The 26,030-nt window shown below is 46.4% G+C and overlaps 1 protein-coding gene across 1 annotated transcript in view; it reads left to right on the top strand.

Annotated features, from left to right (window-relative positions):
* The window catches only part of TMEM132B (transmembrane protein 132B), a 709,727-nt gene that overhangs the window by 27,121 nt on the left and 656,576 nt on the right, over window positions 1-26,030 (top strand). The window lies entirely within an intron of this gene.

The raw sequence follows: 26,030 nt of genomic DNA, 5'->3' as shown, positions 1-26,030 counted from the left end.
TATATTATCTGGGAGCACAGTCCTCCAAACATTCTGTAGTTGGAATTCTCTGTGGCAGGGTTCTGGGCTTCACCGTATAATAAAAGCCATTCACATTTCAAATCACAATCTAGTTTAATGCTCTACATTTAGACTTATCCATAAATTACTGTCTTTCTGTCCTACTTTGTACTGTTCATGGCTGAGTACCCTTCAGTGGTCTTAGTCCATTATGGGCCCAAATGCACAATTACAGTCTCTCTGTTCTGAAACACTGGGAAGAATTCTAGTGTTAGGAACAGGGGATGTTATGATAGCCCTCACTTATGTTAACTCTGGCCAATTTTCAAAGCTTTTGACCTGCATAAATTATACATCACTTGGGAAGATTACCCAGAAGTCACCAAAGGATCCATGGGTCCACTACTACGTGTGTGCATTTTATTTTAGTCCCATGAAAAGGGGCCTCTCCTGGGGACGTGTTTAGGTCACGGCACGTAGACTTGACATTTTCAAAAGCATGGATGCTATCTTCCTCTTCTCAGCTGCCTGCATGCAAAAAACATGGGCTCCATTATAGAATGCTAACATAACCCAGTATCGGCAATTTTGCTGCCCATACCTACAGCAGCTAAAGAGCTCAACAATAAATACCTACTAACTTTTTAAGAAGCCTTTTAATACACTTATTATGTTTTGTTTTTTATTACCACATAATAGAGCTGGCATGGGTGGATACTTAAATGCAAGCAGAAATGCGCAGTATTCTGCTTATAATCAGCGTAAGTGGGAGTCCCGCCTATATTCTCACTCATTTATTATTGAGAGCGTCTTAACCGCTACTAATGACCGGGGAGTCAATTCAGAGCGGTCAACATGAGCCTCTGCAAAGGTGCTGTAATACATGAGCGTCTGTAGAGATGTTACCATAAGGAGTTGTGTGGTGTGACAATGCATGGGCTCTATACTGAAATACACGGAGCTCTGTGGTTACAGTTATTAATACTGGCGTGATTATGGCATAATCCATCATCCTACTTACATGCCCAAATTTATACCAAATCAATTGTCCTCTGTAAATACATGTGTAATACTAGATTTACTATTGCAGCTAAATACACTTATCCCAGGACAAGCAGGCAGCATATTCTTAACGTATGGGTGACGTCACCGACAGAGCCCCGGTACGGACCTTTTTAACTAGAAAGTTCTAGTTGGCCGCACCGCGCATGCGCGAGTGCCTTCCCGCCCGACGGAGGAGTGCGTGGTCCCCAGTTTCTTCGTTTCCGCGGAGCGAAGAAGTCGCATGTTTTTCAACGGCCGTTGAAATCATTTAGTTTGCCTTCCCGCTCGCGTATTTTTTCCGAATTTCTTCTTTTTTTCCCTTTGGATTACTTTATTTTTCCTATTAAAAAACAAAAAACAAAAAACTCATCGAGTTTTCTTTATTTTTTCGAGCCGGCCCCAGCGGGGCCTGTTGTCATCATACAGGCCTCCGGCTTTGATTTTGCGGAGGCCGTGTTTCCCTTCATGCCCCCTCAACCGGGTTTTAAGAAGTGGCAGCGGTGTGCACGCCCAATCTCTCTCACAGACCCGCACAATTGGTGCCTCCAGTGCCTGGGTCCAGAGCATCGGGCTGACACCTGCACCCGCTGTGCTACGCTTAAAAAGCGCACTTTGAAAAATAGGCAGATCCAGCAAAATATTTTGTTTGGTACTGGATCTGCCATGGAACCTGCCGCGACGTCGACGGCACCCCAAAAGTCGGCACCGACGATGTCGACACCACCGGACCCTTCCTCGGGGTCGTTGGGCCCAGGTAAGCCGGCTAAGAAGCCTTCCACTTTCCTCGAGCGCCCTCCTGCCACGGTTGCGACACCGGCCCTTCCGGCACCGCACTGGACCCGCAAACGCTCCGCTCCGATCTCGGTGAGTGCCTCATCATCGGCCTCCTCATCGCCGGAGCGTAGAGCGGCACCTATGGTACCGAAGAAGAAAAAAACGGTACCGGTGCCTCCCCTGGATGATCGCATCGCAGCCATACTCCAAACACAGTTACAGGAGCAGCTGCAACAACAACTCCAACAACTGTTGCCGGCGTTGCTGGCACCGCACCTTCCGGTACAGGACCGGTCCGAGCCTCGCACTGTCCCATCGGTGTCGACCCCCTCGGTACCGATTAATACCTCCATGCCGGTGCTCTTGGCCGAAACACCTACAGTGCATACCCGTGCTACTGCCGACCCTGTCCGGTCCCAGGAACGACATCGGTCTTCCTCACCCGGTACCGCCTCGGTGCGCTCAGGCAAATCTCTCTCAAAGACCCGCCATGCCGAGCCCTCCACGCCGATGTCCAAACGTACGCACTCCGACGTTAGGGACCCAGACTTATGGGAAGACTCCCCTCTCGGTACCGAAGAGGACGCTTCGTCAACCGACGAAGAACCCTCCATGACCGACACCGTCTCCAAACCAGAGCAATCCTCTTTCTCTAAATTCCTTAGGGAGATGTCAGCAGCTCTTTCCATCCCCTTAGAGTCCGACTCTAAGAAGTCTCAGGCTTTCCTCGATGCCCTAGACTTTGAGCAACCTCCCAAGGAATTTCTAAAGTTGCCCGTCCACGACATCTTATGGGAAACTTTCTATAAGAACTGGGAGACTCCCCTCACTGTTCCCGGAGCCCCGCGTAAATTGGATAGCTTATACCGGGTTATCCCAATCCCAGGGTTTGACAAACCTCAATTGCCCCACGAGTCCCTCCTGGTGGAATCTACTTTGAAAAAATCTCAGGGTTCCAGTGTATATGCCTCCACCCCTCCTGGCAGAGAGGGAAAAACCATGGATAAATTTGGTAAGCACCTTTTCCAAAATTCCATGCTAGCCAATAGAGCCAACAACTACACCTTCCACTTCTCCTTCTACATGAAGCATCTGGTGCAACAGCTCTCCTCCTTACAGAAATATCTTCCTGAACGTAAGGTCCCTCTGTTCCAGCAACAAATTTCCAGCCTCCTTCAACTCAAGAAATTTATGGTTCGCTCCATCTACGACTCATTCGAGCTGACCTCTCGGGCCTCTGCCATGGCGGTGGCCATGCGCCGTTTGGCATGGCTGAGAGTCTCTGACCTAGACATTAACCACCAGGACCGCTTGGCTAACGCACCTTGTCTGGGCAATGAACTCTTCGGAGAGTCCCTGGACTCAACAACCCAGAAACTCTCAGCACATGAGACCAGGTGGGACACTCTGATCAAACCTAAAAAGAAGACTCCACCTGCTCGTCCCTACAGACAACAGTCTTCTTACCAGCGTAGGTTCTCGGCCAGACCTCTCAACCCGCCTCAACAACAGTCTCGCCGTCCTCGCCACCAACATCAGACTCAGGCTCGCCCACAGACTCAACCTGCCAAGCCTCCTCCTTCATCTAAGCCGTCTCAACCCTTTTTACTCTTTTCTCCAGAGCATAGCCATTCTCCCACCATCGCTGCCTCTCCCTCAACCTATCGGAGGACGTCTTCAGCTTTTCCTCAGCCGTTGGGAGGTCATCACTTCGGACCAGTGGGTCCTCAACATCATTCGCCACGGCTACTCTCTCAACTTCCAGACTCTTCCACCAGACCATCCTCCCGTAGAGTCTGCTTCTCACTCCTCCCAAACCCCCCTCCTCCTGAGGGAGGTCCAATCCCTCCTTCTCCTCAATGCCATCGAAGAGGTACCTCCGGACCAAAGGGGTCAGGGATTCTACTCCCGCTACTTCCTGGTCCCCCAAAAAACAGGAGACCTTTGTCCCATCCTTGATCTCAGGGACCTCAACAAGTGTCTAGTCAAAGAGAAGTTCAGAATGCTCTCCCTAGCCACGCTTTACCCTCTTCTCTCCCACTATGACTGGCTATGCTCCCTAGACCTCAAGGAGGCCTACACTCACATCCCAATCCATCCGATTTCATGTCGCTACCTACGGTTCCAGATACAGCACCATCACTATCAGTACAAAGTGCTACCCTTTGGCCTCGCATCATCGCCCAGAGTGTTCACCAAGTGCCTTATTGTGGTGGCGGCCTTCCTCAGGTCTCACGACCTTCAGGTGTTCCCCTACTTGGACGATTGGCTGGTGAAAGCACCTACGTCTGCGCTTGTACTACAAGCCACTCATCACACCATCTCGTTCCTCCATCTCTTGGGTTTCGAGATCAACTACCCCAAGTCGCATCTGCTTCCCACACAGCGACTTCAGTTCATTGGAGCAGTTCTCGACACCACTCTAATGAGGGCATTTCTCCCCTCTGACCGCCATCGAACTCTGCTCCACCTCTGCCGTCAGGTGCTCCTTCATCACTCCATTCCAGCTCGGCAGATGATGATCCTCCTGGGCCACATGGCCTCGACGGTCCATGTACTTCCTCTGGCGCGACTCCACCTCAGGACACGTCAGTGGACTCTTGCCAACCAATGGTCACAGACCACCGATCCTCTTTCTCATCCCATCTCTGTGACATCGTCTCTTCAGCAATCTCTTCAATGGTGGTTGAACTCCTCCAATCTTTCCAGGGGTCTACTCTTTCATCTACCCCCTCACTCCATGATCATAACCACAGATGCCTCCCCTTATGCATGGGGAGCTCACCTGGGAGATCTTCGCACCCAGGGACTCTGGACCCCTCAGGAGCGTCAACATCACATCAATTTCCTGGAACTCAGGGCCATGTTCTATGCTCTCAAGGCCTTCCAGCACCTTCTCTACCCTCAGGTTCTGCTCCTGTGCACAGACAACCAAGTCGCCATGTACTACATAAACAAGCAAGGCGGCACCGGATCTCCCCTCCTCTGTCAGGAGGCCATCCGCATCTGGACCTGGGCCACGACCCACAGTCTCTTCCTCAAGGCTGTCTATATCCAGGGCGAACAGAACTCCCTGGCCGACAATCTCAGCCGCATCCTTCAACCTCACGAGTGGACTCTGGATCCTCCCACACTCCGCTCCATCTTTGCTCGCTGGGGCACTCCTCAGGTGGACCTCTTTGCAGCTCCTCACAACCATCAGCTGCCCCAGTTCTGTTCCAGACTCTTTTCTCCTCATCGTCTGGCCCCGGATGCATTCCTGCTCGACTGGACGGATCGGTTCCTCTATGCCTTTCCTCCACTGCCTCTGATGTTGCGGAAGCTCTTCAAACTCCGCAGGGACAGAGCCACCATGATTCTCATCGCCCCTCGGTGGCCTCGCCAACACTGGTTCTCCCTCCTGCTTCAGCTCAACTCCAGGGAGCCCATTCCTCTTCCTGTGTTTCCTACTCTACTTACTCAGCAGCATCAGTCTCTACTACATCCCAATCTGTCCTCGCTCCACCTGACAGCTTGGTTTCTCTCGGGCTGACCTCTCTAGAGAATCTGTCTCAGCCTGTCCGTCGTATTTTGGATGCTTTCAGGAAACCGGCCACTCTCCAATGTTACCATCAGAAGTGGACCCGGTTCTCCTCTTGGTGTCTCCTTCATCATCACAATCCCACCTCATTGGCGGTGGAAACTGTACTGGACTATTTGCTCTCTCTCTCCGACGCTGGCCTCAAGTCGACCTCAATCAGAGTCCACCTCAGTGCCATCACTGCGTTTCATGAGCCTATTCTCGGAAAACTTCTTACGGCTCATCCCCTGGTTTCCCGGTTCATGAGAGGCCTCTTCAATGTCAAACCACCTCTGAAGCCTCCTCCAGTCGTCTGGGACCTGAATGTGGTTCTATCAGCCCTCATGAAACCTCCGTTTGAGCCTCTTGCCACAACTTCACTCAAATTTCTTACGTGGAAGGTGCTTTTCCTCATTACCATCACCTCTGCTAGGAGGGTTAGTGAGCTGCATGCACTGGTTGCCGACCCACCTTTCACTGTTTTTCACCATGACAAGGTGGTTCTGCGTACCCATCCTAAATTTCTGCCTAAGGTGGTCTCGGACTTCCACCTCAACCAGTCCATTGTATTGCCTGTTTTTTCCCCTAAGCCCCATTCCCATCCTGGGGAACAGGCGTTACACTCGCTGGATTGTAAGCGTGCCCTTGCATACTACCTTGATCGTACCAGGGCTCACCGCTCGTCTCCTCAGCTCTTTCTGACCTTCGATCCTAACCGTCTAGGTTGTCCTCAGATGTCCAGTATACTGGGGAATGTCCAGTATACTGGGGAATCTACCCTGGAAAAATTAGGGAAATCTCGTTTCTTCAAAATCACCGAGCTTTGGAATAACCTTCCTACCCAGCTGCGGAATCTGGGCTCCTTCCAGTTATTCCGAAAACATCTGAAAACTTGGCTATTCTCAATGTAAATGTAAATTTCGCTGCTCTCTTCATATTCACTAATTCTTATTATGTATTTTTCCTTATTTTAATGTTCATGTAAACAGTGCCGAGCTCTATCTTTATAGAGAGGATGCGGTATATAAGCTTAGAGGGGCATAATCGAAAGGAATGTCTTAAGTCCGTTTTCGTCTAAGTCGCAAGTCATCCAAAGTAAAAAAACAGCTTAGGACACATTTTCGAAAAATAAGTCAAAATTTTTTTTCGTTTAGAAAATTGTCTAAGTATACGTCCTGTTGATCTGATCGTCCAAGCTGCTAAATCGTCCATCTTTATACCACATTTTCGTCCAACTTTTCGTCCAAGTCAAAAACGCCTAGAACAAGCCTTGTTGGACGTGGGAGGGTTCTGCAAAGTGATGGACTGAACACCCAGACATGGCACCTAAATAGTGGGGTACTTTACAGGGCACTGCTGTGAACTTCACAAAAAGGGTGCCATGTCATCATCTCACTACAGCTCCCTTATAGGTCATGGTGAGCCCCCCCAACTACCTCCAGAATCCCCTAGACCAGTGGTCTCAAACTTGCGGCCCTTGGTATGTTTGTCATAATCACAAAAGTAAAATAAAACAGTTTCTTGATCATATGTCTCTTTAGCTATAAATGACAATATTATTAAGACTTAGCTGAAAGGAAAGATTTATAAACTATAAAGAGTTTTATCTCATGCAAAATTGTCATTTCTTTAATAAGACATTAACTATTGTTTCTGAGGCCCTCCAAGTTACCTACAAATCCAAAATGTGGCCCTGCAAAGGGTTTGAGTTTGAGACCCACTTATCTACCACCTCAATAGCCCTTATGGCTGCAGGAGCCACTTATATGCCAGTACAAAAGGGATTTGGGGGTGTATAGGGGAGTGCACATGTTTCAATATCAATGCAATGATTACAGGGGCTTATGGGCATGGGTCCTCCTCTTCATGGGTCCCTAAACCACCCCCAAGATGGCTTAAGACGCCTCTGTGCAGCATGACTAGGCTTTCCTATGCCAGGCTGCCAGGTGATGATGTTCTGGAGGCACAATTTTCAAATTGTGATTAATATTTTTTGGGGGGGGGAGGTTGGTGATCACTAGGGTAGTGTATGTGTTTGCAATGCTTATCTGGTGACTTTAGGTGGGTTTTTGTGACTTAGACCATGTTTTAAATGGTCTAAGTCACAACGTCCAAGTTCCGTCGATCCTGTGCTGTATAACTTTTGGTTATACATGCAGTATGACTAAGTCTAAGCTGGTCCATGTCCCACCCCACTCCCACCCTCGACACTCCTCCTGACACACCCCGTTTAGCTCTGGTCATTCAGCGGCACTATGATGGCCTAAGTCAGTGTTCTTCAACTTTTTACACCTATGGACCGGCGGGAAAAAAAAAATTATTTTGTGGACCGGCAAACTACTAGGACTGAAATTAAAAAAACCCTTTTCCGCCCCGTCTCCGCGAGCTCAATCCTCGCAAACCATCTGATCCCATCTGCACAAGCCTCAGTTATGATTTTATACTGAATGTATTTTATTAAAGTATAAAACATGTTAATGGTGATTTCTCTCTTTCTCACCTATAATTTACTTCTGCAAACAGGTATTTAGTACTTTCCTTAAATGTCTTGCCTTGCCAAAACATACACATCACTTGCAAAAGCATTCCTTTCCTCAAGGTCCTCCTCATTCAGCATTTCCAAGCAGGCTTCTCTTCCTTCATTCACATGAATCACAGGTAGTTCCGTCTATCCCCTTCTTAGCTGGCTGCCTTTCATATTCTGGTTTCGGAAGGTTCTGGAATGTGCCTGCCCTGTGACATTCCCCCCTGCTTACCCAAATCTCTGAGGGCAATTTGGACTCATTTGTCACCCTCTCCTGAGGGAATTCCAGTCCAGGATCCCCCCCTCACCTTGAGCCTTGCAGAAAAACACCTTGGCCTTAAGCCTTATGTGAGCTGTATTCCCATTCTTAGATAAAGAGAGCCTGCACTGTGCTCTAGTCTAGTGTCTCTCAAACTTTCTCGAGCCGGGGCACACTAAAGGCAGTGTCCACGGCTTGGGGCACCTAGAAGTGCGTGGACATTGCCCTGATGACATCACACATATCCATGACATCATCACGACGATGTCCGCGCACCAAAAGAGGCTGTCCAGATGTGCCCTGAGATGCCAGTAGGGAGTGCCAGCAGGGAAGAGAGAAGGAGAGGCACTGGCGCCAACTGATTGCCTACAGCAATGTTTCTCAACTACTTCAAGCTAAGTACCCCCTAAGTCTAACAAATATCAACTGAGTATCCCAACCCCAGACCTTCCTAGGCCCACCCAAGCTCTGCCCCAGATCCCATTCCCTTTACTAATTGTAATGTAATTTTTTCCATTCATTTTTCATATACACAGTAGATATAAATTCTCAAAACTGACACATCTCAATCACTATATTGAAAATAAACATTTTACCTACTGGTAATCCTCTGCAGGCTGCTGTAATTAGCTTTAAAGGTGAGACCGGGAGGCCAGGGGGGGAAGCCGGAGGATGCTAGAGAGAAGGGGGAAACATGCATTCCTTCGGCTAATCGGGCAGCGCTAGCGCCGTACCATGTAGGGAAGTCAGCTGCCATGGCACACTTGGAATCTCAGGAGGCACACAGTTTGAGATACACTGCTCTAAACCATAATCAGGGAGCCAGAGCTTCCTCCTGTGGCCTCTGTAAACCATGATGTCCCCTGTGCCTGTCACAAACCCTGGCCTTTATGATCTTTACTACTAGTAGTGAGGATTTCTCAAGCCACTTCATTCAGTCCCTCTTTCCTGTCACTGTATTATTACATACTTCACTTCCTAAAACTAAGTTTCCCTTTCTGCATACAAGGATAGGGATTTGCAAGAAGGTTTTATAAGATGTAGCCTTTCCTTAACTGAAAATTAGTGTCAATTAGTGATAGTTAAGGCCAATTAATTGATGGTTACCACCAATTAAGTGATGTGCATAGGTGGCATTATTCTGTAAGTGTGTGTGAAATCGTGCATGTAACTGTGTTTGCCATTTATTGAATGAGAGGGAATGATTGTAGCATTTGACAAAATCAAATGCAGAAGAAATGGTTTTAACCTCCACAACTTTTACTATTCATGTGTTAATTTTTTTTGCATGTTTCCTGGTTTTACTGCATTATTTTTATGATTTATGTTTTATTTTATTTAGAATCCCTGATGAAGGCATTGTGCCGAAACACAGCCATGTTGAGTCAGCATCATCTCCGCTTTGTGTTTTTCTATGGTAGGATCAACACCCATAAGCTTTGTGGTTTCTCTTCTCTTAGAAGTCTAATAAATTGTCAATATATTTATCTACCTGAGAATGAAAGAAAGTAGCAAGTGTGTTGAAACAAGTCTGTGCATGTTGTGACATGTCTCAAGGTTACTCATGCATTCTAACATTCCAAGAGAGAGGATGTCAGGAGAGTCCTTGTGCGAATCAAGTAAGAAGCTGCTAGATTGGAGCACTGCTCAGTGATAAAATTTTGCACAAATGAAAGGAAGCCAGAGAAGATCCATGAACGCATGACTGCAGTTTATGGTGAGTCTACCCCATCATCCTACAAAGTAAAATTTTGGAGCAAGTAGATTAAGTGGGGGGTAGAGAGTTCATTGAAGATGACCCTCACATTGGAAGGCCTGTGGAAGCATCTTCCACAGAAATGTGCAAGAATGAAGTTGGATCCCCAGCAACCATCCACCTCACAGTGCATGGTACACCTTTTTCCCCCAAGCATCCGAATATCACACTCCAGAAGGCTCCCAATAGGTTGCAAAAACTGTGTCCAAACTGTATCCTATTGCTTCGGAATTTCAGAAACTGTATAGTCAGCCAAAGGTGGATTCTGCTGTGGCCCAAGTAACTAAATGTACCTTCCTTCCTAGTGAGAGAGGAGCGATGCCAAAGGATGTGCAAGATCGCAAGGTGAACTTGGTCCTTAAGAGACAATTTGAAGCGCTGGCTTTGGGGTTCAAAGCTACAGCAGCAATCTTGTTTGTGGCACATGCCTGCCACACCAGGCTCAGACGGAGTCCTGCAGAGGAGAAGGATGTCATCCCCAGCTGGTGCTGGAGGGGGTAGATTATATGGCAGATAGATGCTCTATATGACATCAGAGTCGGCACATGCTGTTTCTGCTTGCAGGGTCAGACAATGGGTGGGAAATTCAGCCTCTACGGCCACTTTAAGCAGACTGCCTTCAAAGGGTAGATGCTATTTGGTAAAGGCTTAGACAACCTTATGACCAGTGTGGCAGATCACTGTCCAAAGTCTGCCAGATAGCAAACCTTGGTGACCCGCTGGGGGAGGCAGAGGCAATTTTTGTTTCTTACAACATTCCCACCAGTACTTCCCAACATTCCCAACAGTAACTATGCAGGTTTCTCCACAAATAGATCTATAAGGGATTGAGACAGATTTGGTAACTCTAGATGCCAAAAGCCCTCAGGGTCTCATGTCAACACAACCTCCAAGAAGTCACAATGATGCCACGTCAGCAGCCACGCCCCCAAACATTGGCGGGAGGCTGTTGGTGTTTTGGAGGGAATGGGACCAAATTTCCTTGGCCTGCTGGGCTCCAGATTTTATCCAAGAGGGTCACAAGATTGAGTTCTATTGCCTCCCATCAGACCTATTCATCAACTCTCCACCCAGCTGGCTGGAGAAAGAGGCCAGGATACATGAGACGGTACAAAGGCAATTAGACATTCAACCATAGAAACCAGTTCTCAAAGAAGAATAAGGCCTTGACAGATACTCCATATACTTCATAATGCCCAAGAAAGGCACTGAAGACTGGAGATTGATCCTGAACCTAAAGTCTGTGAATGTGATGCTGAAATTACTGCGCTTCCCCACTGAGACGGTTTGGTCAGTCATTGCAGCAGTAGCTCCGGGGGAATTCCTAGCCTCCCTGGATCTGACGGAGGTGTACCTTCATATTTTCATCTTCCTGGACCACAGGAAATATTTGAGATTCCATGTCCTACACAGACATTTTCAGTTTGTTGCTCTACCTTTCGGGTTGGCAAAGGCCCCATGCACATGCACCTTCACCTTAGATGTCTGACACTGTTTTGGAATGCAAATTGTAAGAGCCTTACTCAAAATGAGAGGGGTCAAAAAAATCTTAAAGCTCCAAAATGAGACCTGCTCTCTTCTTCTTAGGACACTGTTTTGATACATCACCCAATGTACAGTCTCCTGTGTTTATGTAACAGAATGAAATATTAGGTTCTTACCAGGATAATCTTCTTTCTGTTAATATACACAGGAATCTGTATGGCCTGCCTGTGATTTTGCATTTTGCCTGCCTTCTGCCTCAGAGGACTCTATAGCCCAGACTGGAGTTCTCCTGTAAGTTGGATGGAAATTTACAAATAACTTACATATGGAGTAATGAGTTCATTGAGCTTTAGGGCTCTTTATGTGTTAATGCTAGTTGCACAAAGCAGGTTGGTTTATTGATACATCTTTGTTGCAAATTTATGCTAATTATTGTTCCCTTTCATGAGTTACAGAGCAGAACAGAATGTGTGCAGAGAATTTCTCCATGCCCTTCCTCTTTTTTTTCTTTTACAGTGGAGATCAATTGCTTGGTACTAACTGAAGTGGGCACTATACTCCACTGGTGAAGGAGGAGGAGCTGAAAGTTGTGACTGACATCCTTCTTCAAGCAGTTCGCAAGCATGGGTTGCTTACCTAATGTACAGACTCCTGTGTATATTAACAGAAAGAAGATTATCCAGGTAAGAACCTAATCATTCATTGCATTGCTTTAGGTCAGTGTCTCTCAAACTTTTTTTTAGCTCCGGCACACTAAATGTAGCAAATGTTTTTTACGGCACATTATAATTGAAATTATAAAATTGCAAAACCAATAAAAATATAAATTTGAGAGATATTTATTTAAAATTCTTTAAGCTATGTATGCATAACTGTAACAATGGTGAAACTAAAGTAGATAGAATAGAATTGCTGATCAATGCTATAGATGTGCATGTTTTTGAGTACAAATTAACTAAAAATGCAGCTCAATAGTCAACAAGCAAACATGGATTTCATCATCCACCATCTGCAGTCATTCTCTTTTTTTCAATTTTATTTCTGTCAGAGCTGAAAATCGAAGTTCGCAAAGATAAGATCCAAACAGTAACAAAGCCTTGATAGCTTTGTTGCTCAAGTTAGAAGAGCTACTGCATAAAAGATAAAACTAAAATGACTTGCCATTAATTTTCAAGGACCCATCACGTCAAAGAATGATGCTTATCTGGGCAGTTGTATCCTACATTGACAGACTCTTGTGTAAGTGACATACATGTCATCTAGTGTATACATATGAAGGGAATTTTTAAAAATAAAGTACAATTCTGGAATCTCTCGTGGCATGCTCGAAATCTCTTTGGAGCACACTACTGTGTTGTGGCACACAGTTTGAGAGGCACTGCTTTAGGTCCTTGTGGATCTTGGTCTTTTCCTTCACTCATGTGCAACTAAGAATCCTTCGTGCTTATCCCCTTGTTCCACCCATGATTGCACCCCTCATACTTACATACTTAGTGATTTTTATGCATATATTATAGAATAGCACTAGCACTTACGTGAACATAAGAAGTGCCTCTGCTGGGTCAGACCAGAGGTCCATCATGCCTAGCAGTCTGCTCGTGTGGCAGCCCAACAGGTCCATGATCTGTGTAGAAGTCCTCTATCTATATCCCTCTGTCCCCTTTTCCTTCAGAAAATTGTCCAATCCCTTCTTGAACCCTAATACCGTACTATGTCCTATCACGCCCTCTGGAAGCGCATTCCAGGTGTCCACCACCCGTTGGGTGAAGAAAACCTTCCTAGCATTGGTTTTGAATCTGTCCCCTTTCAACTTTTCTGAATGCCCTCTCGTTCTTGTAGTTTTCGAAAGTTTGAAGAATCTGCCCCTCTCTACTTTCTCTATGCCCTTCATGATGTTGTAAGTCTCTATCATATCCCCTCTAATTCTCCTCTTCTCCAGGGAAAAGAGCCCCAGTTTCTCCAGTCTCTCAGTGTATGAAAGGTTTTCCATACCTTTTATCAAACGTGTCACTCTCCTCTGAATCCTGTCGAGTATCGCCATATCCTTCTTAAGGTACGGCGACCAATATTGGACGCAGTACTCCAGATGCGGATGCACCATCGCCCGATACAACGGCAGGATAACTTCTTTCGATCTGGTTGTAATACCCTTCTTGATTATACCTAGCATTCTATTCGCTCTCTTAGCGGCCGCTGTGCACTGTGCCGTCGGCTTCATTGTTTTGTCCACAATTACCCCCAAGTCCCTTTCTTGGGTACTCTCAGTCAATAACATCCCTCCCATCGTATAGCTGTACCTCGGGTTTCTGCATCCTACATGCAATACTTTACATTTCTCTACATTGAACTTCATCTGCCATCTCGTCGCCCACTCCCCCAGTTTGTTCAGGTCCCTTTGTAATTCTTCGCAGTCCTCTTTAGTCCAAGCACCACTACCGTATTTTCTCGCATATAACGAGCGCGTTATACATGATTTTTACATACCGCGCATACCCTTGCGTGTTATACGCGTGAGCACGTTGTACAAATTTTTTTTTACATAGTTCCCCCCCGACGTCCGATTCACCCCCCCGCAGGACCACTCGCAACCCCCACCCCAAAGGACCGCTCGCATGCACCCGCATCCGCATCCCGAAGGACCACTCGCACACACTCCCAACCCGACCATGTGCCCAAGGCCCCGCCCCCAGGAGGGACCTAAGGCTCCCGGGCCTATTCTGATTGGCCCAGGCGCCTTAGGCCCCACCAGTAGGCGGAGCTTTGGGACGGATGGGCCAATCCGGCCTCATTCCGTCGTTGGCTGCCTGCTGGACAGGTGGGTTTGGCTCCCGTCTGTCCGGCCAACTACACAAAGGTATGGGGAAGGGGGGTGGGGGTGTCGTGGGGGTCGGCCAGGGGGGTCGCGGGTCGGCTGGGGGGGCGGTCGGAGGTTCTTGGGGGGAGCGGTCGTTGGGGGGAGGGGGATTTGCGTCGAGGGCAGGAGGGCCTGGGATCCCTCCTGCCCGTAATGTAGTGCGGGGTGGGGGTAGGGGGTCGCCGTGGCCAGGAGGGTTTGGGGGCCCGAACAACTAGCGGGGGGTGGGGTCGCCAGGGCCAGGAGGACTTGGGCTCCCTCCTGGCCCGATATTGTCGGGGAGTTGGGGAGTCGGCGGGGCAAGAGGGCTTGGGCTCCCTTTTGCCCCGATCGTGTCGGGGAGTCGGGGGGGGGCAAGAGGGCTTGAGCTCCCTCTTGCCCCGATCGTGTCGGGGGTGCCGCGGTTGGCTGGGACCACGGCTTGAGGCACCTAGAAGTGCGTGGACATTGCCCTGATGACATCACACATATCCGTGACATCATCACGACGATGTCCGCGCACCAAAAGAGGCTGTCCAGATGTGTTCCCTGACTTCTTCCTCAATGTGTCTCTCTCTCTCATGAAGTCCTCAGCTGTCCTGATTGAGTCCTCTGTGATGTGATGTCCTTCCAGTTCCTGTATCTTGTCCTTCAGTCGCTCGAGTTCTTTCTTCAAGCTTCTCAGCTCCTGACACTGACCACATACATATGACTCTCTCCTTGAGGAGAGGTAGGCGTACATATGCAGACAGTGGAGAACACTGGAAAGCTCATTTTCTGGGTTCCCTCTGCTTCCATTGCTGTCTGCCTTTTTGGAGTACTCTCTTTTATTTTACTGGTTCCTTTGTGCTTGTGTGAGTGTGTGTATTCTTCTGTGCCTGCTGCTTGCTTCTTCTTTATTCCCTTGTTATATGCTTCACTCTGTATCTACCGTATTTTCACGCATATAACGTTATACGTGTTTTTACAAACCGTGCATAACCTTGCGCGGTATACGCGTGAGCGCGGTATATAATTTTTTTTTTACATAGTTCCCACCTCGCCCGACGCCCGATTCATCATCCGGAAGGACCGCTCGCACCCCCACCGCTCGCACTCCCACCCCGATGGACCGCTCGCACTCCCACCCGAAGAACCGCTCGCACCCCCACAGTCTCCCCCCCTCCCCCTTGGAGAAGCTGTCTACCTTGTTTCCGGATGCCAGTGAGCCCAGCTGTTTCCTCTTCCGGCGGTCCTGCCCCTTCTCTGAGCCCTGCTGCGCTGCTTCCTCTTCCGGCGGTCCCGCCCTTTCTCTGACGTCAGAGAAAGGGCGGGACCGCCGGAAGAGGAAGCAGCGCAGCAGGGCTCAGAGAAGGGGCAGGACCGCTGGCAGAGGAAACAGCTGGGCTCACTGGCATCCGGAAACAAGGTAGACAGCTTCTCCATGGGGGAGGGGGGGGAGGCTGTGGGGGTGCGAGCGGTCCATCGGGGTGGGAGTGCGAGCGGTGGGGATGCGAGCGGTCCTTCCGGATGATGAATCGGGCGTCGGGGGGGGGGAATCAGGCTTTCAGGATGGGGACAGGACTTCAAGGGGGGACAGGACTTCAAGGGGGGACAGGCAGACCTTCAAGGGGGGACAGGACATCAAGGGGGGACAGGCAGACCTTCAAGGGGGGACAGGACTTCAAGGGGGGACAGGCAGACCTTCAAGGTGGGACAGGACTTCAAGGGGGGACAGGCAGGACTTCAAGGGGGGACAGGCAGGACTTCAAGGGGGGACAGGCAGACCGAAGGGAGTGAAAAAGCTATAAAATAAACCCACCAGCGTGTCAATGTGTTGAGAGGAAGAGATGTTCTGGGAAATTCTGCTGAGAAAACTCCGGGTCCATTTCCACCCCCCAGTTACCGTAGTCCACTCCACTGAACTGGTTCGCACACTGAGTGGTGTTGTGCCTGCGTAGTTGTTTTGGGATCTCTTCTAGTGGTTTGTCAGTATCTCCTTGTGGTCCAAGGAAGGAAACTTTGTTAACCTTAGCATTGACCTTCAGAATATATTTGTGTGGCATTAGGCTATGTAGTGATCGAAAGAAAAAAACAGACCTTTGCACATTTTTGCACTATATGGTGGGTGTATGAGGAGATTCACATTTCCTGCACAGCTAAGTCCTTGTGAAGTTACCTTGTTCTTTCTGTATTTGACATCTAGCAAGGTCTCTGTTTGGAAGGAAAGATTTAAGTTATGGTAAAAGCAGATAGCGTTGCTGGTTTTAAAAAGGTTTGGACAAATTCCTGGAGGAAAAGTCCATAGTCTGTTATTAAGACATGGGGGAAGCGTCTGCTTGCCCTGGATCCGTAGCATGGAATGTTTGCTATTCTTTGGGTTTTGACCAGGTATTAGTGACCTGGATTGGCTACCATGAGAATGGGCTACTGGGCATGATGGACCATTGGACTGACCCAGTTAGGCTATTCTTATGTTATGTTCTCATCTGTAGGGGCCTTTGTTTTCACTTCTTATTTTAATGTATTTTTTTCTGGAAACTTATCAGTGTTTTTTATAATGGGAACAAAAATGGAAGAGAATTACCGTAATGTGTGTGGAAGGGGGGGGGGTGTTTAACTAACATAATTTCTTCAGCTAAATACCGGTAATTCAATCCACCTCAACCAGACATAGGAGAACTCACGCACCATTCACACACCCTCCAACCAAACACGTGAAAAGAAAAAAACTGTTCATTCTTATAAACAACCGTATAACTTTTAATCTAGAGTTAGTGAGTATGAATTCAGCAACAAGAACAGAAATTACATGTTCATTCTTATAAACTATAACATTAACCGGTAGATCAAACGAAGTATCGAGGACAAAATAATCTAAATACAGTTACCGTAATTACGGTAAAGTTGTAAATAAACAAAGTTTACAGGTTTATTCAGTCATCATCATCACAGTCATCTGAATCCTTGAATCCATCAAAATCTGAATTGTCATCATCGTCATTAAATAAAGTGAGCACAGCCTGCAGACGATCCTTGTTTATTTCTGAAGTGATATCGTCATCGTCGTCGTCATCATCGCTAATATCCGTGTTGTTGCCTCCTTCCGCTGCACTGGTAGTAGCCGTAGTGTCATTGGTTTCATAAACAATGCCCGCTTTTCTAAATCCGTTTCGAATGGTATCTGGTGTTATTTTGTCCCATGCTGAAGCCACCCACTTGCAGACTTCTGTGAAAGTTGCCCGCTTCAGCCGCCCCGCGGGTGTGTACTCGTGCATGCCACTCTGCATCCACTCCTCCCACTCCTTTCTAATAAAAGTCTTGAATGGATGATTCACTGCGATGTCAAGTGGTTGCAGCTTACATGTCAGGCCTCCAGGTATCACAGCGATGTGGGCACGAGTAGAATTAATGTAGGCCTGAACATTTTTTTCTTTGTGGGCAGCCATGGCATCAAAAATTAACAAGGATTTTTTTGCAAAGAATCCACCCTGTCTTGCCCTAAAGCATTTATCTACCCACAATCTCATTACGTCGCAGTCCATCCATCCCTTCTTGTTGCAGTGCACAACCACACTGGTGGGCAGCTTTTCACGGGGCATAGTGACCCTTTTGAAAATGAGCATGGGCTTTAACTTAACCCCGCTAGCTGAGCAACCAAGAACGACTGTAAAACACGTTCTTTCATGCCCAGTTGTGGTGATGGCAACAGATTTAGTACCTGTGGGGGCTATGGTTCTTGTCGCTGGAATGTCGAATGCCATTGGAATTTCATCCATGTTGATGACATCCTTTGCAGTGATGCCAAGTTCAGATATTTCTTTGGCGACAAAGTTGCGGAAATCAATCAATTTTTGCTGCCAGTCATCTGGAAGTCGCTGGCCAACAGTTGTTCTCATTCTAACTGATAGTCCGTTCCTTTTCATAAATTTTGAGATCCATGTGAAGCCAGCTTTGAAGTCGGGTATTCCTCTTCCATTGGCAAGTAGTTTTGCCTTCATCTGAATCGCAACAGTAGAGACTGATTGATTTTGCTCCCTTCTCGCCAGAATCCACTGCTTCAAGTCATCCTCCAGCTGAGGCCATTTTGGTTTGGCCCCACGATGTGCCCGTTTTCGCGGATTGCATTTCTCCAGTTCCTTCTTATCTTTTCTCCATTCACGCACCGATGTTTCTCCAACATCGAACTCTCTCGCTGCGGCCCGGTTGCCTATTTCCTCAGCTTTCGCAACGACTTGAAGCTTAAAGTCCGCTGTATATGACTTTCGTCTCATTCCTGCCATTATGGCGGTAAATTTAAATTTAATTGATAAACTCTACTACCGGGTAGATATATGCAGAATACCAATCTGAAGAGATCAAATTAAAATGTGGGCTCTACATGCAGCATTAATCTTTTATAGGCTTACCCAAAGGCTGAGATGCTGTTGTATAGTCAAAATAGTATTCACTGGGCAAATTACAAGGCCAGATAGAGGGGGGCCACAGCCACGTGGTGAAAAGCACACCGCCAGAAAAACCGCCTTGGTGAAAGGTCAAAAGCGCGCCCCCACAACCCGGCGCAGAAAACTAAGCGGCAAGCATGCTCAGACCATTGCGCATGCTTACAGAGCTGGGAGCAGGGCAGGGCAGGCGAAAGGAGAGTCGGGGCAGCGCACGGAGAGTCGGGGCAGCGAACGGAAAGTCGGGGCAGCCAGAGGAGAGTCGGGGCAGCGAACGGAAAGTCGGGGCAGCCAGAGGAGAGTCGGGGCAGTGAACGGAAAGTCAGGGCAGCCAGAGGAGAGTCGGGGCGGGTGAACGGAAAGTCGGGGCAGGTGAACGGAGAGTCGGGGCAGCCAGAGGAGAGTCGGGGCAGCGAACGGAAAGTCAGGGCAGCCAGAGGAGAGTCAGGGTAGCCAGAGGAGAGTCGGGGCGGCATGCGCGGTATACCCGTGAGCGCGGTATATAAAAATTTCTTTACATAAATTTGTGTTTTCCGCGCGCTATACCCGTGTGCGCATTTTACACGGGTGCGCGTTATCTACGTGAAAATACGGTACTCCTAATTGTGTTGCGTTTGTCTAGTGTTGAGTAGTATTGTGGTGATCTGTGTTGGCTGGTGTTTCTACTTTAAGTTAGCAATTTACTTGTGTCCTGCTGTTGTTACTTATGTAAGTGCTTGTGTCCTGCTGTTGTTATGTATGTAAGTACCCTCTGTGTCTACTTAGTTTGCTTTGATTTTGCTTTTATTTTCTTATTGGTTGTTTAGCTGTGTTTATTGTTGGCTTCCTTATCTTGTTGCCCTTCTGTGGTGTACTGACTCTGCCCTTCTTGAGGCCCTTCACAAAGGCGAGTGCTGAATGGCTGCGTGCCGTTGGCTCCTCCCCTTTTATGGGGGAGTTTGGCTGCAGTGTGCCGCTGATGTCGGAAGGGTGGGCGGAGTTATTTCTCACCTCTGCCCCTCTCTATGTCCTGCCTGTTGCTCTCTCTGCGATTTCTCCTCTCTCTTCTCTCTCCTGACTCATCTTCTCTTGCTCCTGACTCTGCCCAGCCGCCTCCCGACTCTCTTCGGCTGCCTTCTGAATCTACTCGCAGTGGTCTTGCAGTGAAGAATTGCCGTTTATTGTCACCAGTCACACATGATATTATTATATAACTTACAGGGCACCAATTTATAGAATTGCTCTTAATAAGCAGTTTAGGTGTGCTGATATAGAATTAGGCACTGCTGTTCCAGTTGGTCTAGGAGTATCGGGCCTCAAAGTTGATGCTCTTGGGCTAGAGCCTTCAAGGCTTGTGCCATCCCCCAAAACTCCCTGATCAAGTCCTTCACTCCTGGTCAAACCCCACATCCCCCCTTTAAGGATCCCCTACCCCCCAAAGAGCCTACCAGTAGTTTCTCTGGTGGACTAGTGGTCTTTGGCCAGAAGCAAACCCCAGTTGCCTTGAAGGCTTTGGCATGGTAGCATCAGCCTACACCTTTGAGGCCTGATGCTTCTGGCACTGTAAAATAACCCCAGTACACACTGCAATTGGTTATTATAATTTTTACTTATTAACGATCTGCTTTACTTGTGTTGTATCTCATTACTATATAACAGGGATCCCCAAAGTCCCTCCTTCAGGGCCAAATCCAGTCGGGTTTTCAGGATTTCCCCCATTGAATATGCATTGAAAGCAGTGCATGCACATAGATCTCATGCATATTCATTGGGGAAATCCTGAAAACCGGACTGGATTCGGCCCTCAAGGAGGGACTTTGGGGACCTCTGCTATATAACTTGGTCACCTGAATATACCCTGCACTAGAGGTAAACAAGCTGTGTTAGAATCCTTGAAGTTGTGCTAAGGAACAAATTAAAACTTAAGGCCCTGTTGTAGCTTGATAAGATCCCCCCCACAAAGTTGCAAATGTGGAGTAATTGGTTTCAGTGATAGTTATCTAATTTATAGCTGTCATTATTTTTTGAACCTTTCTGTAGAAACTGTATCAAAACATCCTATGATTTAGAAGAAAACACGTGGAGAGGCATAATCGAGAGGAACATCTAAGTCCGTTTTCATCCAAGTCGCAAGTCGTCCAAAGTAAAAAAAATAGCTTAGGACACATTTTCGAAAAATACATCCAAATTTTTTTTAATTTCGAAAATCGTCTAACTATACGTCCTGCTGATCTGATCGTCCAAGCTGCTAAATCGTCCATCTTTATACCACATTTCCGTCCAACTTTTTGTCCAAGTCAAAAACGCTTAGAACAAGCCCTGTTGGACGTGGGAGGGGTCTGCAAAGTGATGGACTGAACACCCAGACATGCCACCTAAATAGTGGGGTACCTTACAGGGCACCTGCTGTGAACTTCACAAAAAGGGTGCCATGTCATCATCTCACTACAGCTCCCTTATAGATCATGGTGAGCCCCCCAAACCACCTCCAGAATTCCCTAGACCCACTTATCTACCACCCCAATAGCCCTTATGGCTGCAGGAGCCACTTATATGCCAGTACAAAAGGGTTTTGGGGGGTGTATAGGGGATTGCACATGTTTCAATATCAATGCAGTGATTACAAGGGCTTATGGGCATGGATCCTCCTCTCCATGGGTTCCTAACCCACCTCCAAGACGGCTTAAGATGCCTCTGTACAGCACGACTAGGCTTGCCTATGCCAGACTGCCAGATGATGATGTTCTGGAGGTACAATTTTCAAATTGTGATTAATATTTTTAGGGGGGGGTCGGTGATTACTGGGGTAGTAGTGTGTGGGGGTCTGTATTATGTGTTTGCAGTGCTTATCTGGTGACTTTAGGTGGGTTTTTGTGACTTAGACCATGTTTTAAATGGTCTAAGTCACAACGTCCAAGTTCTGTCGATCCTGTGCGGTATAACTTTCGGTTATACATGCAGTACGACTAAGTCTAAGCAGGCCCCATGTCCCGCACAAATTCTGTCCTCGACATTCCTCCTGAAATGCCCTGTTTAACTATGGTCACTCAGCGACACTATGAAGGCCATGGTCGTTTAGAAATACGTCCAAAACCCGTTTTTATTATTGGCACTTGGGACGTATTTTGATAATGTTCGTCCAAGTGCCGACTTAGGTTGGTTTTTGGACGTTTTTCTCTTTTTATTATGAGCCCCCTAGTGACTACATTATCTCATCAATTTTGAGATAAAAGTACTAGCACATAAACCTTCTAGGTTGTTTTTCCAATAAGCAGCAAACTGTTGAGCACCAAGTCCAATTTAATTATTTTTCTCATGTCCAGCCCATGATAATCACTTCACCATAGAGAAAAGCTGGCGAAGAGTCAGAAAGGTAATAGACCTCCAAACCAGAAGTCAAGTACCAAGATACTCTTCTTGGCCTTGAACAAAAAGAAATCTGCTACATGAGCTTCTCCTTGACAGAATTCACAGAGAAGTTCAGAAGAAGCCCTAAATAGGAAAAAGAGTCAGCTGGCTCTTAGCTCCTATCAGCCGGCTCAGGAAGAGAGCGCAATCATAAAGACAAGCAAAAGCAGTCTCCTAACAAGACAAATTTCTTATCAGAAATATAAATTGTGTGGGTTAACTGACAACAGTAGAAAAATTTGACCTTTTGCCCAACCTGACGAAGGACGGTGGAAGGATGGGGAATGGTATGGTTATATTGGCAGAGAAGTAGCTCCATAGGACTTTGACGTTCAACCAGTGATGCTTAAGCTGGGGGAAGGGGAGGAATGTGATGGGGTAGAGTCGCTATCACCCCAATCATCTCTTGAGAGAAAGCTGCAAGGAGAAGCTGTATGCTAAAACCTGCTGGGTATAAGCTCTTCTCAGTAGGCCAAGCAAAGCAAGCTCATTTGTATGTTGAGTCAAGATCTCACCCCAAGAAAAATAGGAGCTTGCAGAAAAGAGAGGAGTGTTCCTGGTAGGAGAAGATTCTAAGAGCAGCCCTTGGGGGATGCATGCTGGTCCCTGCCTAACCTCCAGTTAGGTCAAGCCCATATTGTCAAGTAACCATTGGGTTTGCAGAGACCAAAGTACAGGAGACCCAAGTGACCAGAAGAGATCTAAGTGACCAGTGGTGAATGTAAGAAACTGGAGTGACCATTCAATAGTAACCTTCCTCGTCTCCAGGAAGAACATTATAGAGGCTCTTGGGAAATGTAGGCTTCTCCGCCTCTCTTTTTGACTCTGATTGATTTATTTCCAAACCTGGGTTGGAATGATGAAACCTGTTTCTACTTTTACTGGTGTGCTCCTCTCCCCCAGCTCTTAAGGGACCAAACTTTCCTGAACTCTTTTCCTTTGTGTTTGGTGGAGGTATTCTCTCCTATCCTCAGATGCTTTTTCCTAATCTCCCCTCCCCTTCCAAAGCCTACAACATTTACTTTTGGGTAGGGAAGAAACCCTGGTTGCGATCCGGGGCTGAGGGTTACTCTATGGTCTGAAAAGCTTCTTATAGAGTTGTTCTCCCAACTGTTCTCAGGCCCACAAATCCTTTTATCACACCTTTAAGAAATAGGCAATAGTTAGCCAATCAGCAAGGGGACCATGCACGATCCAACATTTCTGCTTCATGGATCCAGCTTCATCATCCCATTTTCACAGAAAACAAAGACATAAGTTTGCTATTTTTAATCTGTTCTCTTACTTTCTAGAGAGCCACTTCATCTAAAACTGAATTCATGATCTTTCTCCACACTGACATCATTTTAGTAACATTCTCATTATCAAAATCTGCAGGTATGGTAATAGCTTTCTCCACAAATCTTGTGTATCATATATTGGAAGACCAAATTATATTGACTACTATGCAACATTAGAAACCTGTAAAGGTATATTTATCACAAACTGGACAAGGTAATTACATTATCTGACCACAGTAGGGATCTAGTTGGAGCTGAAATGATTGACTTTGCAGTTCAGAATTGGTCATGTAGAAATGCTGGATCTAAAGTATGATCCTGAATATTCGTAGGCTCAATAATCACCTGGGTAAATTCTAAAGAAGACTTTGCCATCAAACATCAGCTTTTGCAAACATAAAATAAGTACGAGGGATCTTCAAAAGGTTTCTGCACTTTTTTTTTTTTTAAACACTATTAAATATCTCAGAATCAAATGACATCACATAATCACCCGGTTTTGCCTGACTAATCACATGACATTCTACATCATGTCCTCTTACCACTTGTCCCGCCCCCAACCATTTCCCGCAAAATTATGAACGTGCAGAAACTTTTTGAAGAACCCTCATACATTAAAGCCAAGAGTTTAGTAAAACTAATTTGTTTGTTGATCAACAATTCTGGAATCCTTAAAAAATTTCAGCTTAAACAATTAGGCAGATGATAGATTAGATATCACACAGTCCAGTTCTGGATAAGAATCTCAGGACCCTCTGGACCACCAATAATTGTAATGATGTTCTTTCTACTGGATTTCTATTGGATTTTAGTCTGTATACTGCTATGCTCTGTGTGACAAAAACAGCGGAATATCAAATTTTAAATAAACACATCAATGGCCTTGAGCTCTAGTATATTTGTGAAACTCCCCCCCCCCGGCAACATACAAGTTGCAGCTGATGTTCCACCACTGAATCAGTGTGGCAAGACTGATTTATCAAATAGGACCAGACGGCAGTAACCATGTCTGTGTTATACATAGCAAATTGTGCTTATTATCTACAAATAAATCAAAAATTACTGCTAATTTATTCCTAACAGATCTAGTGTTTATCATTAAATCAAAAAGTCCTGAGTACAAATAGCATCTTTCACACCTCGATATAATTCAGGTCCAATTAAAGTCAATGTCATAGATCTTCTTTAGAGCATGAATGAAACTAATGATTTAATACTGACAGCTTCAGCCGACTATTGTTGGAATACATTATGGTTTTCTGATGCAATATCAGACTTTGAGGACAAAATTCAGCTGGCAGTGGTCAGCATTTTTTAAACTAAATGTCTGGGTTCTGGGGTGGCTGCTAGGAGTTACCCAGGTACTACAATAGAATCTCAGATATGGCACCCATGGTAATTGGTGGATGCTGGATAAGTGTAGTTTCTGGTTATTTGAGAGTTGATGTGAAAATAATTGTGTTTCTCTTCACTCTATCATCCCCCTACCCCCATATCTGCAGGTATGGTAATAGCTTTCTCCACAAATCTTGTGTATCATATATTGCAGGGGTAGGTCCAGCACCTTCTTCCCTTCTTTCTTGATCACTTTCTCTTCCCCATTCCCTCCCTCCCTTACCAGAAGAAGCAGAATCAGTCCTGACAACCCCCTCCCTCCATTCCCAAAGCAGTAAAGCCCTCCTCCTTTACCTAATGATGTAATGGCAACCGGCAAGCAGGGAAAGTGCCAGTAGGAAAAAGTAGGTATTGTCCCTATATAGGACTCTGATGAGACCTCATTTAGAATATTGTGTACAATTATGGAGACCGCACCTTCAAAAAGATATACAGGATGGAGTCAGACCAGAGGAAGGGTACTAAAATGGTTGCTGGCCTTCATTGTAAGGTGTACAGGGACAGACTTAAAGATCTCAATATGTATAGTATACTTTGGAGGAAAGGCTGGAGAGGGGAGCCATGATAGAAACATTTAAATACGTATGTGTCATAAATACACGAGGCAAGTCTCAATCGAAGGGAAACTCTAGAATGAGGGGGCATAGGATAAAGGTGAAAGGGGATAGATTCAGAAGTAATCTCAGAAAATATGTTTTGATGGAAAGGGTGGTGAATGCTTGGAATGGCCTCCCAGTAGAAGTGGTGGAGGCAAAATATGTACCTGAATACATTTGCTAAATCACACTGATGCACAATAACACACATTAGTAAATCTAATCCTTCATTGTAAGCTTTTTGGGGGAGGGGTTGTACTGAATATTCATATTCGATTTTGATTCGGCCCTGATAGTGCCTTGAATACATTATTCATATAGTTTATAGTGTATTATTTATATTCCGCTTTTATTCAACGTGGATTACAGCGAAATGCACATAATTAAAACACAATGCAGGTGTAGCATAACTCATACATTATGAACGCGTACCTTCCCTTGAGCTCAGATTTAGTAAGGTGCATAATCAATCCAAAATTGATGTCTAGCATCTCCCAGTACCTATAGTTTCTTGCAAAGCCACCCTAAATTGAATGTCTTAACCTGGTATCCTGCTCTCAGCCAAGTGCACAGAGACTGAAAAACAAAATTTTTTTTACACTTTTGTTTTAAAGTCCTAGAGAACAATAAATGATATGAAATAATGACCTCCCCCACCCCCAGTAAAGTCAAGTGCATAGAAATCACAGAAATATCTCCTGTTTAAAGTTTCTGGTT

Source organism: Geotrypetes seraphini, chromosome 8 (genome assembly GCF_902459505.1).
Source record: "Geotrypetes seraphini chromosome 8, aGeoSer1.1, whole genome shotgun sequence".
Lineage (NCBI taxonomy): Eukaryota > Metazoa > Chordata > Amphibia > Gymnophiona > Dermophiidae > Geotrypetes > Geotrypetes seraphini.
The sequence above is the reverse complement of the archived record's forward strand: the minus strand, read 5'-3'. Positions and strand labels throughout refer to the sequence as shown.